A 12,348-nucleotide genomic window follows, 5' to 3' on the forward strand; every position below is an offset into this window, starting at 1 on the left:
TGCACCACTGGAGCGGTAGGGTGGCTCTGGACCGTCCCGTGTGTCCTTCCCTGGCCTTTGAGCTCCTTGGGAGCCCTCCCTCCACAAAGGACGCCAGGCAGCGGAACGAGGGCGCGGGCGGCGCCCCGACCTTCTCCCCGTGGCCCAGGCGGGCAGGCCGTGCCACGCTCTGTCCTCCCCTCAGCCTGCCCGCCCGTTCTGTTGTTATTTTACCGAAGAGGACACAGACATTCAGAGAGGCTAGGGTCCATGCCTGAGGTCTCATATCCAGTAAGTGTCAGAGCCGGGGTTTGAACCCAGACAGCCTGTCCCGGAGACCGCGCCCTTACCTCTACACAAACCACCTCCTGGTTCCCTTTATTAGCACAAGACTCATTTCCCTGACAAGCCCAGGCCCCATAAAGGCAACCCTGCCTCCCCCACGTGACCAGCCCTTGCCAACTACTCACCCCAGTGGCAGAGGGACGAGCCACACAGGGGACCCGCCCACCTTGGCCATGGGGACACAGACACCCACTCACACCCAGAAGGACCTCCTCTTTACCTTAGGCCACACGCCCATGCCGAAGGAGCTGCTGTCTGCCAGCTGGTGCAGGTACAGTTCTGTCCTGGAAACAGAGAAGGGACCAGAAGTAAGGGAGGACCCACCAACACCAGTGGCCTGGCAGGGCAGGTGGGCATCATGGCACGGGGCTCCACAGAGTGCCCCAGGTGGCCCCGGGGTCTGCCTCAGGCCCTGGCCCTGCCTCCCGAATATTCCTCACTTGCTGCCCTCAATGGGCCCTTCTTAAGTGAAGGCCTTCCAGAAGCTTCCTTACTCCTCAGTTACCCTGCTCTGAAAACTGGGAGTTTCCTCCCTAATCTGCCCTCTCTCCAAAGGGTAAGGTGCCCCTCTGGCCTTAGCCAGGAGGCTCAGGACAGGTTGGGCCTGCCCTTCAGACGGGGGTGGAAGGCAGGAGACAAATGATGGGGGACGCAGAGGCAAATTGAAAATTATCACCCCTCGCCTGGGGTGAGCACTCCCTGGAGCTTCACTAGATAGAACCTTACTCATTCGTTCAACAGATGAGGAAACCAAGGCTCAGAGACAGGGAGCCACATGTCCAAGAATTCCCAGGAGTCAGCGAGGGGCAGAGATGACTCCCTGGGCCACCTCCCCCAGAAGGCCCTCCCAGATGAGTCTTGTGGCTTCTCTGCTGTTCCACCTGGTGCCTCCTCGCCCTGAGCTACCTCAGGTGCACCCAAGGCTCTCACAGAGTTTAGGAGCTTCTGGAAGATTTGGGGTCTGCTGTTCCTTGCCCACCTCCCACGCTGCTGTCAGAACCTGTACCAAAATGTCACCGTCACAGCAGACATCCACCACCACCCCCCAGCGTGTATAAAGAGCCATATGTGAATTATCTCACTTAATCCTGTAAGGTCAGCAGTCAAGGTACTATTTCCACTTTACAGAGGAAGAAACGGAGGTTCAGAGCAGGTGACACCTGGCCAGGTTCACCCAGCCCAGGAGCAGTACCAGGCAGCAAGAATCAGAGGCCAGATTCCTAACCACTGGGCTCCACTGCCTCTCACCTCTGGGCAGAGGCAGGGCTGGGGCCCTGGAGAGCGGAGGCCCTTTGTCTCACTGCCCTCGGCTGTCCCTGCTCAGCCCAGTCGCTCACCTGAGAGCCAGGTCCAATCCGGATAGCATCTGGGAGAAAACCTCGAAACTGCCTTCCCCTTCCAGCTGCCGGGCCACGTGGCTCTTCTCCAACAGCATCGTCTGCCAGGGGAGAGGACAGGCGCCGGTCAGCACGAGGCCCCGCTAGGCTGCCCGCACACCCCCACCAACCCCCAGGCCCACTCTTCGAGGCAGCACCTCAGGCCCCAACTTGGCTGGACGCCTCCAAATCAAAACGTGCCAGGCCTTTGTCTCACTGATTCAGCGTCCACGCAGGCAATCAACGAATGCAACGGGCTCATTCCGATGAAGGAATCCAAGGGTACTAACAATTAACCCAGAGCCGCCCTCCAACACACTCTTATGCAACCGAAGCCCTTAATAACTTGACCCACATGGTGATGCACGGTAGACTTTCAGGGCCGGGACAGAAAGGGATTTATCGTGCACCAGCGAGTCTGGGTATTCTCCTAGCTCCGCATACAAACAACCCTTCTAATAACCTAATCCTGTTTTCTGTTCAAACAGAATGTTGGTGGGGGCGGGGGGGGGGGAAGGGGAGGAGCCAGGTGATTTCAGAGAGAGGAACAAACAGGCCATGTGCCTGTCACACACGGGCGGCCGCAGAAGGCCAGCGAGCGCCTGTTTAATTTCAGCTTACGCTTTTAAGACCCAGCTAATGAGCGGCTGAATTATGTATCTACTCATGAATATTTCATCCCTGTGATACTCCGAGGCACAGACGAGCTGGCCTGCTCCGGGAGGAGATGTCTGGGCACTGAGTGAGGTGGGGAGGAGCTGGCCTTGGCCTGGGGAGCGATGACCATTTAGACACATTCCAGGGTCCCAGCTGGAGGCGTGGGCCCTGCTGAGTGGGGCTGAGGCTACTGCAGTCCCAAAGAGCCCCCTCTCCCTCCCATCCAGAGGCCTCACCTGGAGCTGGGCGGCCGTGACTCGGCCTGTGGCGTTCAAGTCCAGTGACATCACCATGGAGCACCGGGTGGCACGGCGGCTGTGGCCGGTGAACACGGAGCCAAAGGCCCGGAGGACAGTGAAGGTGGCTCGAATCTTCTCCACTGGTGGGGCACAGACAGGGCATCACCCGTGGCCCGGGTGCTGCCACCCCCACCTCTCACAGGACCCCATTCTGGCCCCAGGCCCCAGCAGGGGCCCCTCCACTCCCCCAACTCAGCTCTAAGCCACACCTCTTCCGCTGCTGGGCTGGCCCTGTGCTGCAAGCAGGGGCGCGGGGTGAGCAAGAGTGAGTCCAGAAGGGGAGATACACACACCTAGGATTGGTACGATCTGAGTGACAAGGGCTGCCCTAGGGCCTCCTGGGCCTGGTGGAGTCTAGGAGGAGGGCAGAGCATTAACATTCTTGGACCTGCTCTCGGGGAACGCCCATCACAGCCAGCTCAAAAAGCCCAGCAGTCCCAAGCTTTTTAACATAACTATTTAACAAGCACCCACTATGTGCTAGGCACCTGGATACAGCCTAGCCTGACTCCCACTCCCCCAACACACACTTTCAGCAGATCTACATTCTGGGAGGGCCTCTCCTTGCTGTATCCCCAGCTCCTCACAGGGCTCTAACCTGGGCCAGGTGCAGAACAGGTGATCAATAAAGCATTGGAATAAGCCCAGTGGAGAAGCAGGATAGTACAATGGTTAAACAAGCTTGAATATGGCCTCTCCCCGTTGTTAGTCACCTGATTTGGAGCGAATAAATTAACCTCCCTGTGCCTCAGATACCCCATCTATAAGATGGGGGTAATAATAGTACTTACTTACCTCATGTGGTTGCCACAAAGACTAAAAGATTTAATAATGTAAAGTGCTCAGAACATGCTCCAAATGTGGTGGTGTTAGTATTGTTTGTTATTATTAGAAAAGCAATACTGCCTGGGCCATATATTCTCAGCAGGGGGAATACTGCCCCCAAGAGGGCAGAAACTGATTCTTGAGGATGGGGGCAGTTTTCCTTTCTTATGTATAGAATAGAGCACAGATACACACACACACACACACATGTCTGTGTGTGTCTGTATATATATACACACATACACACACACTGCATAAACAAATATATGGTGAATCTATGGCATTAACTTTTCACGGTGGGAGACGATTAGGAGAAAGAACAACTAAAAAGGCTCCTCAGAGGGGCAACAATACATTGAGGACACTGGCCCAGGGGTAACAGCTCTGGAGCCAAACTGTCTGTGTTTGAATCTCGGTGCTAGGATGTATGAGCTGTGTGGCCTTGGGCAAGCTGGTTAACCTCCCTGCGTTTTAATGGCCTCATCTATAAAATTCAAATAATAATAATGTCTACCTTATAGGGATGTTTTAAATAATAAATAAGTTAACCTGCTTGGAATAGAGCCTGGCGCGTAAGTCCTCAGCAAGCATTTACCACGATCCCCATCAATATTGTAATTATTATCACCAACTGACACTATTTTTTATTGAAGTATAGTTGATTTACAATGTTGAAACTCTTTCTTTAATGCCCAGCTCAAACATCATTTCCTCAAGGAAGCCCCCCGGCCCCTTCTCTGTGCTCCCTCCGCCTCTCCCCTCCCCAGCTCGGCCAGCAAGCGGTGCAGAGCACTGGAGTCTGGCACAGATGAGCAGCTGAGTCTCCCTTCCGGCTGTCAGTGCCTCCTTGTCTTTGTTTTTACTTATCGGGTCCTCTGCACAGTCCAGTGGGCTGTGCGCTGCACAAGGACACCACACCTAAGGGCACAGCATTTATATCAGATAGCCATAGGCCTGTATACTTATTAGGATGATGGCCCAGAACGTGGTGGTCAAGTGTTTGGTTCTAACAATGTCAATGCGTGACGACGGTTCCACATGTGGCAGTGAGTGTCTTAGGCAAGGAGTACCTGTTTCTAATTCACACAAAAGTACCCAACAGACTAGGGGTGGCCCTGCCCAGAAGCCAGCACAGGGTCTGCACACAGGTGCTCAGTGAACGCTAGCTGAGCAGATATAAGAAAGAGCCGCCCAGCACCCCCTCTGACTCTCCCTTCCCTTCCCCCACGCCACCGCCCCCACCACGTCCCAGCTGCACGTCACCTGGAGACCACTGTACCTGAGACCCTGCCATCCACACTGCCTGCCATCCCCACCAGGTGCTCCAGGACCTGCTCGCAGCAGGTGGTCTTGCCAGCACCGCTCTGGCCCAGGGCCACGATGCTCTGGTCCCTCTGCTGGCTCAGCAGAGCCCAGTACGCCCGCTGGGCCAGGGAGCCAACGTGGGCGGGTAGGCCATCCCAGCAGCTCCTGGGCACCTGCAGGAAGAGCGCCGGCATCAGCCTTCCCACCCGGCCGGGGCCCAGGGAGCACTCCACAATGCTCCAACCCGGCCTCAGGCCCAGATCCACGTCCATGCCTCCCATCCTACTCCAGCCTTGTCAGAGACGTCGTGCATTTTTCTGGGGAGAGCCCAGCCTGGAGATCTAGTCCTGCCACTGGCTCGCTGTGAGTCCTTGGGCAGCCTTGGACCCTGCTCTGAGCCTGGCCTCTTCTTCAGCCAATGAGAGGCTTGAACTAAAGCTGCATTAGCTCATGGGGCTCATCTCACTTGCTACACAAAGGACTGGATCGTACCTGTCTGAAATGAAGCAGGTGGATAAAATGGCTCAAATGATGAGTGACGTCTGCCATGGAAACAGAATGGGGCATGGGGGAATTGGCGGTACGTGTGCTATGTATTTGCTATAACAGATTTAGATACCGGAAGCCCCTTTGACTTCATTCATTCATCCATCCATACATCCATTCACTCAGTAAAAAAAAAAAAAATTCATTGAGTGTCTACTACATAGCAGGCACTAACCCAGGCACTGGGGGCACAACACTACTCAAGGCGAATAAAGGAAATCTCTGCCAACCGTGAGGAGATATCATTATACACCTATTAAGATGGCTAAAAAACCGGTTTTTAATTTTTTTTGACACACTGCCAAGTTCTGGTTAAGATGCAGAGCAAGTGGAATTCTCCCACAATGCTACACAATACAGCCACTCTGGAGAACAGCTTGGCAGCCTCTTTTACAGTGATACGTACACTCGTCATCCAACTGAGCAACCCCACTCCTAGGTATTTACCCAAGAGAAATGGACATTTGTGTTCACCAAAAAACCCTCTGTCACTGGTTATATTGAGTAGGTATTCAAAATCATCAACAACCTAGAAACAACCCAAATGTCCCTCAACTAAAGAACTAAGATAACCAACCACCCTGGTTTTAGCACTGAAAGTCCCATGTCCCAGAAAAACCATTCCCTCCCACGGAAACCAGGACAACTGGTCCCCCTCCGAACAGATAAACAAAGCTGTGCAATAAAATACAATAGAATAAAAGAACTAACGGCTCACAGCTGCAACAATATGGGTGAATCTCAAATGCGCTGTGCATTGTGATAAGTGGAAGAAGCCGATTCCAAAGGTTACACGCAGTACAATCCCATTTATATGACTTTTCAGAAAAGGCACAACTAGGGAAAAGGGACAAAAGAACAGATTAGTGGCTGCCCAGGGCGGGACATGGGGGAGGGGATGACCACAAGGGTATGGAGAACTTTTGGGGGTGATGGGAACTGTCCTGTAATTGATGGCAGAGACAGTTTCACAACTATACGTGTTTGTCAAAAACTTACAGAAGTGAACACTAAAAAGGGTGACATTAACTGTATGTAAATTATACCTTAATAAACCTGACTTAAGACAAAAAAAGCCCTGCCTGTAGAGCTTGCTTTCCTTTGGGAGAAGACAGATGATAAAAAACCAACTAATTAAATTATACTCAACGGGAGTCATTTGAAAGCCATGAGCTTGGATGAGATCACCAAGGAAGTGGGCGTTTAAAGAGGGAGACAGAAGAGGTGTAGGGATGGGGCACCCAGACTTGGAGAGATCAGGGACCAGCAAAGGAGGCTGAGAGGGAGGGCCAGCGGGACAGAAGGAAAACCAGGAGAGCGGAATTCCTGAGCTGCGGAAGGGAGTGATGGCAGGAGGAGGGAAGGACCAGCCCCTGAAGTGCTGCTGAGGGTCAAGTCAGAGGAGGCCAGAGAATTGTCCACTGGGCTTGGCAGCATGGAGGTCACTGTGACCTTGACAAATGTCTGCTTAGCGTGGTTTTCAGGGAGAACGGAAGAGGGCGGTGGAGGTAGTGAGGGCAGTAGAAAGGCACCAAAGGGAGCAGGGAAACGGGCCTGGCTGGAGGAGGACCTTGGAAGCCCAGGATGCTAAGCGGGTGACAAGTGGGCTAGCATCCACCCTCCCAGTGGCTTGGCAGGACCAGGGGCACAAACTCCGGTGTGGCGGCCCTCCCCCTCCCCGAACCCCCAGCCTGGGGCTAAGGAGCACCCCCAGTGCACTGTTGGCCTTTCCTACCCCGAGGCCCCCAGGAACAGCAATGAGTCCCCATCCTGACACAAATCAAAAGGCTCACAGACCTACTAGAGAATGGACCTGAGGATATGGGGAGGGGGAAGGGTAAGATGTGACAAAGTGAGACAGTGGCATGGACATATATACACTATCAAACGTCAAACAGAGAGCTAGTGGGAAGCAGCCGCAGAGCACAGGGAGATCAGCTTGGTGCTTTGTGACCACCTAGAGGGGTGGGATAGGGAGGGTGGGAGGGAGGGAGATGCAAGAGGGAAGAGATATGGGAACATACGTATATGTATAACTGATTCACTTTGTTACACAGCAGAAACTAACACACCATTGTAAAGCAAGTATACTCCAATAAAGATGTTAAAATAAATAAATAAATAAAAAAGGCTCAGCAGGACCCCAAACCTGGCAAAGTAGGACAAGCCGCCACACTGGCTGGACACAGCCTAAGGGAACGCAGCGGGCAGGGGGTCCTGAGGTCCGAGCCTCGGAGCCACCTGCCGCTTTGGAAACATAAAGTTCAAGGGCCAGGCTATCCCAATCGTCAGCCTTCTCAGGCCTGCAGGGGAACAGGGAGGATTCTGCAGACCCAGGCCCCACAGTCACACACAGGTACCCCCTGCATGCTTGCACACGGGCATGCTCAAGGGCACACGCACCCAACAGCTGCAGAGGCCTCTGCACACAGGTGTGCCCATCTACACCCCACGCAGTCACAGCACACTCACCCCAAAAGAGGCCTGCACCCCCAGGCACGCACCCAGCTCCCAGCCACCCGGCAAGCCCAGACCCCCAGTGAGAGAGGCCCCCAGCCCTGCCTGGAGCCCTCCTAGCCCATCTTCAAGGAGGCCTCAGTCCCAGCCTCACCGCAGGTCTCTGCTCCCACCTGGTGGCCATTTGAGGAACCAGAGGGGACTCAGCCAAAGACAGAAGGAAGCTGTGGGTGTGGGAGGCAGCGTGACTTGAGGGGGACCCACGCCCACCGCAGGGTTACAGGGGCTTAGGGGGATCACGGGACTCAAGTTCCTCCTACCAGGTTGGGTCCCAATCCCCGCACTTTTAGGCTCTTTGACCCAGGCCGTGTAGCAGACGCCGCAATCGAGGACAGTCACGGTCGAGAGAACTGGGCTTGCGGAGAGACCTGTGACAAACACCCCTCCCAGGGGCCCCTAAGGAACCAGAGCAGGCTCTCGGGGCCTTGGGCTGCAGTAACAGAAGCACAGCCTGCCTGGCAACGGAGGGGAGAGTGCAGCGTCGCCCTTCCAGGCTAATGAGAACCTACTGTATAGCACAGGGAACTCTACTCAATGCTCTGTGGTGACCTAAATGGGAAGGAAATCCAAAAAAGAGGGGATATATGTATATGTATAGCTGATTCACTTTGCTGTACAGCAGAACTACGCTCAAATAAAATTAATTTTTTAAAAAAGGTGCCTTTTGTTATGTTAATGAGGTGACTTTTGGAAAGCCAAATATATATGAGATGACCAAATATATATATATATATATAATATTTTTTTTTCCTTTCTAGATTACCAGTTTATTATAAAAAGATCTAACTCAGGAACAGCCATATGGAAGAGACGCACAGGGCAAGGTATGGGGAAAGGGGTGCAAAGCTTCCATGCTGTCCCACCTGGCACCTCCCTGGGTACACCAATCCAGAAGCTCTCCAAACTCCATTCTTTTTTTTTTTTTTTTTAATAATTTTGAAGAACTTTTTTTTTAAATTATTTATTTATTTATTTATTTTAGTTGTGTTGGGTCTTCGTTTCTGTGCAAGGGCTTTCTCTAGTTGTGGCAAGCGGGGGCCACTCTTCATCGCGATGCGCGGGTCTCTCACCATCGCGGCCTCTCTTGTTGCGGAGCACAGGCTCCAGACGCGCAGGCTCAGCAGTTGTGGCTCACGGGCCCACTTGCTCCGTGTCATGTGGCATCTTCCCAGACCAGGGCTCGAGCCCGCGTCCCCTGCATTGGCAGGCAGACTCTCAACCACTGCGCCACCAGGGAAGCCCCAAACTCCATTCTTTTAATTTCACTGAAGCTTCGTTATGTAGACAGGATTAACTGATTCAACCTCAAGCCCCTCTCCCCTTCAAGGGGGTGGGGGGGAGGGTGGAAGAGACTGAAAGTTCCAATCCTCTAATTCTGGTTGGTTCCCCTGGCAACCAGCCCCTTCCTTAGGGGCTTTCCAAAAGTCACCTCATTAACACAAACTCAGGTGTGGTTGAAAGGGTTTTGTTATGAATATCAAAAGACACTCCTATCTGGAAATTCCACGGGGTTTAGAAGTTTTGTGCCAGGAATGAGGGACAAAGACCAAATATATATTTTATTATACCTACTGCCTAATACTAAATCTTACTGCTAATAAGGTAAGTACAATTAAAACGATAGTGAAATACCATTTTCACCTATCCAATTGGCCACATGGAAAAGTTTGATATTACTCTGTGTTGGTGAGGATACTGGGGAACAGGCAATCTCATACACTGCTAGCTAGTGCAAGTATGAAGGGCAGCATCTGCTGAAATTTTCAATGCATATTTCCTTTAATCCAGCAAGTCCACTTTTGTGGGCAATTCAGAACCCTCTCTAGAATAAGGGTCAGCAAATTTTTTTTTTCCAAAAAGGGCGAAAATGTAAATATTTTAAGGTTTGGGCCACGTGGGAGATGGCCAAATATATATTTTTGGTCCGAATGACCAAATATGTATTTTTCTTCATAAATCACAATATTGCACCCAGCTCAATAAAAATCTCCAAATGCTTTGCACATCAGCTGGCTTTGACAAGTCTTCACCTCTCCCCCCACCCCCTTCCTCTCTCCCTAAATCATGCTCTGAGTGTTTCTTGAAGAAATAGAAAAATCTTGGCTCCTCCAGCACATTGCCTCTCCACTCTCCATATTTGTGGTTGCCTCACTGACCCAGGTTGGCCACACGTCCCTTGCCAGCCACCTTACAGCCTGGTGAGATCCTGGACCTCCCAGATGGGCCTCCTGGCCTAGGGATGACCAGTAATATTTCTCTCAAATGCTAGCATCTACTGATCTGTAGTTGGGGACTGCCTGGAGTGTTGTATTGAGAAGGATCCTGAGCTATGGCTGAACTAGCAAGAAAGTGTGTGGTGATTGACTAGCAATGTCTGCCATGGGCGCAGGAATGGTTCGGAGTGGTGCCTGTGCCAAGTATTTGCCATTTCCAGCCTGGGGCTTCCCCTGCCACAGTGAGGCAAGAGGCTGGTCAGTCTTTTGCTGGGAGGCTCCCCTGACTGCTCCATCACAGGGCTGTCTTTCTACCCCTGCTCCCTTGCTACCTGGAGTTTTGCTGTCTAATACGGCAGCCACTAGCCACATGGGGCTATTTCAATTTAAATGAATTAAAATTAAATTAAAACCTCAGGGGCTTCCCTGGTGGCACAGTGGTTAAGAATCCGCCTGTCAATGCAGGGGACACGGGTTTAAGCCCTGGTCCGGGAAGATCCCACATGCCTCGGAGCAACTAAGCCCGTGCACTACAACTACTGAGCCTGCGCTCTAGAGCCGGTGAGCCACAACTACTGAAGCCCACGCACCACAACTACTGAAGCCCGCGTGCTACAGCCCGTGCTCTGCAACAAGAGAAGCTACCACAGTGAGAAGCCCTCACACCACAACGAAGAGCAGCCCCCGCTCGCCGCAACTAGAGAAAACCCGTGCACAGCAACGAAGACTCAACGCAGCCAAAAATAAATAAATAAATAATTTAAAAAACACACACGTAAGATGATTTTTTTTAAAAAAGATCTGTATGTAGAACACTGAGCACCTAAGGGCTCGATTATGGGCTGTTATCATTCAAACGGGACTGATACAGAACTTTTCAAAGCTTCTGCTTCTGAGGTTTACACGTGCTGCTATGCCTAAGCCGGAAACTGATCATCACCATCTTTACATCACTTTGTGAAGTCATAACAATGGTGTTATGCATCTAGGGTTTTACAGGCAGTCCCAATTTCACATATTTAACACATTCTCCTGCCAAGAACCAAATACTTTATTTCAAAAATAAAATTACACTTCAGAACATAATATGGTAACCAGAGCCGAACCTAAGCTCCCACAATAACAACCAGAAAACTGGACAAAGTATATGAAGTAACTGTTTTCAGACACAGAAGGGGCTAGAGTCCCTGAAAGAAGGGAAGCAAACTAGGAGGACCCCAGGCTGCGTCAGCTCTTCGCCTGGAGGCACTTTCTGAAATGTGGTGCTGGGAGGGGGACCCAAGCAGACCATGGTGGTCCTGCCGAGGCAAAGGCACCAGGAGTTCACGGAAGACGAGGTGCCTGGAAACACCAGAAAAATAAATGAAATGAAGAGCTATATAGCTATTATAAGCCAGTGGTGATGACAACTTACTAGGATATACTCAATCCAAAAGAAGACTGGAGAAGAAAAAAGCAACAAGGAAACAAATAATACATACGAGATTTAAATCCAACTAAATTGGTAATTATTCAAGTGTAAATGGTCTAAATAGTCTAATTACAAGGCAGAGGTCAGAGAATAGACATACCATGCAAACACTAATATCAAGAAAGCTCGAGTGATTATAACAATATTAGACAAAGTAGACGTCAGAACAAATATATTATTACCAGGACAGACTTCTCATCATGATAAAAGTGGTAGATTCATCAAGATGACATAACAATCATAATGTGTGTGTACTGGGAATTCCCTGGCGGTAAGTGGTTAGGGGTCCATGCTTCCACTGCAGGGGGCACAGGTTCAATCTCTGGTCGGGGGACTAAGATCCCGCAAGCTGCATGGTACGACCAAAAAACAAAAAAATACCGTGTGTACCTATCACAGGAGATGCAACAATGCCTCTCCTAGGCACTTACCAAAGAGAAATGACAGCATTTGTTCACAACAAGACTTGATGAAAAATATCCATAGCAGCTTTACTCATAATTTCCCTGAACTGGAAACAACCCGATGTCCATGAAAAGTGAAGTGTGTTAATAAGTCCATACATTGGAATACTATTCAGCAATAAAAGAAACAAAAATCCCAACACAAGCAACATGATAATGAACCTCAAGGAAGAACATGGTGCTGAGGCAAAGGGGCCAGACCCAAAAGAGTGCATAGGATTTGATTCTATTGATAGGATGTTCTAGAAAAGGCAAATATAATCTATTGTGACTGGAAGCAGAAGCAGATCAGTGTTTGCCTGGGGCTGGGTGGGATGAGCTATTTAGAAACGGGCCCAGAGTGTACTTTTT

At 51.1% G+C, this 12,348-nt stretch overlaps 1 long non-coding RNA gene and 1 pseudogene across 2 annotated transcripts in view; one reads left to right on the forward strand and one right to left on the reverse strand.

Annotated features, from left to right (window-relative positions):
• Positions 1-12,348, reverse strand: part of LOC309613820 — a 1,113,403-nt gene that overhangs the window by 94,138 nt on the left and 1,006,917 nt on the right. The window lies entirely within an intron of this gene.
• LOC309606807 (thimet oligopeptidase-like) overlaps positions 1-12,348 on the forward strand; it is a 101,762-nt pseudogene that overhangs the window by 53,499 nt on the left and 35,915 nt on the right. The gene's annotated exons all lie outside the window — the stretch shown is intronic.

The sequence above is a fragment of the Balaenoptera borealis genome (genome assembly GCF_965194805.1).
Source record: "Balaenoptera borealis genome assembly, chromosome: 1".
Lineage (NCBI taxonomy): Eukaryota > Metazoa > Chordata > Mammalia > Artiodactyla > Balaenopteridae > Balaenoptera > Balaenoptera borealis.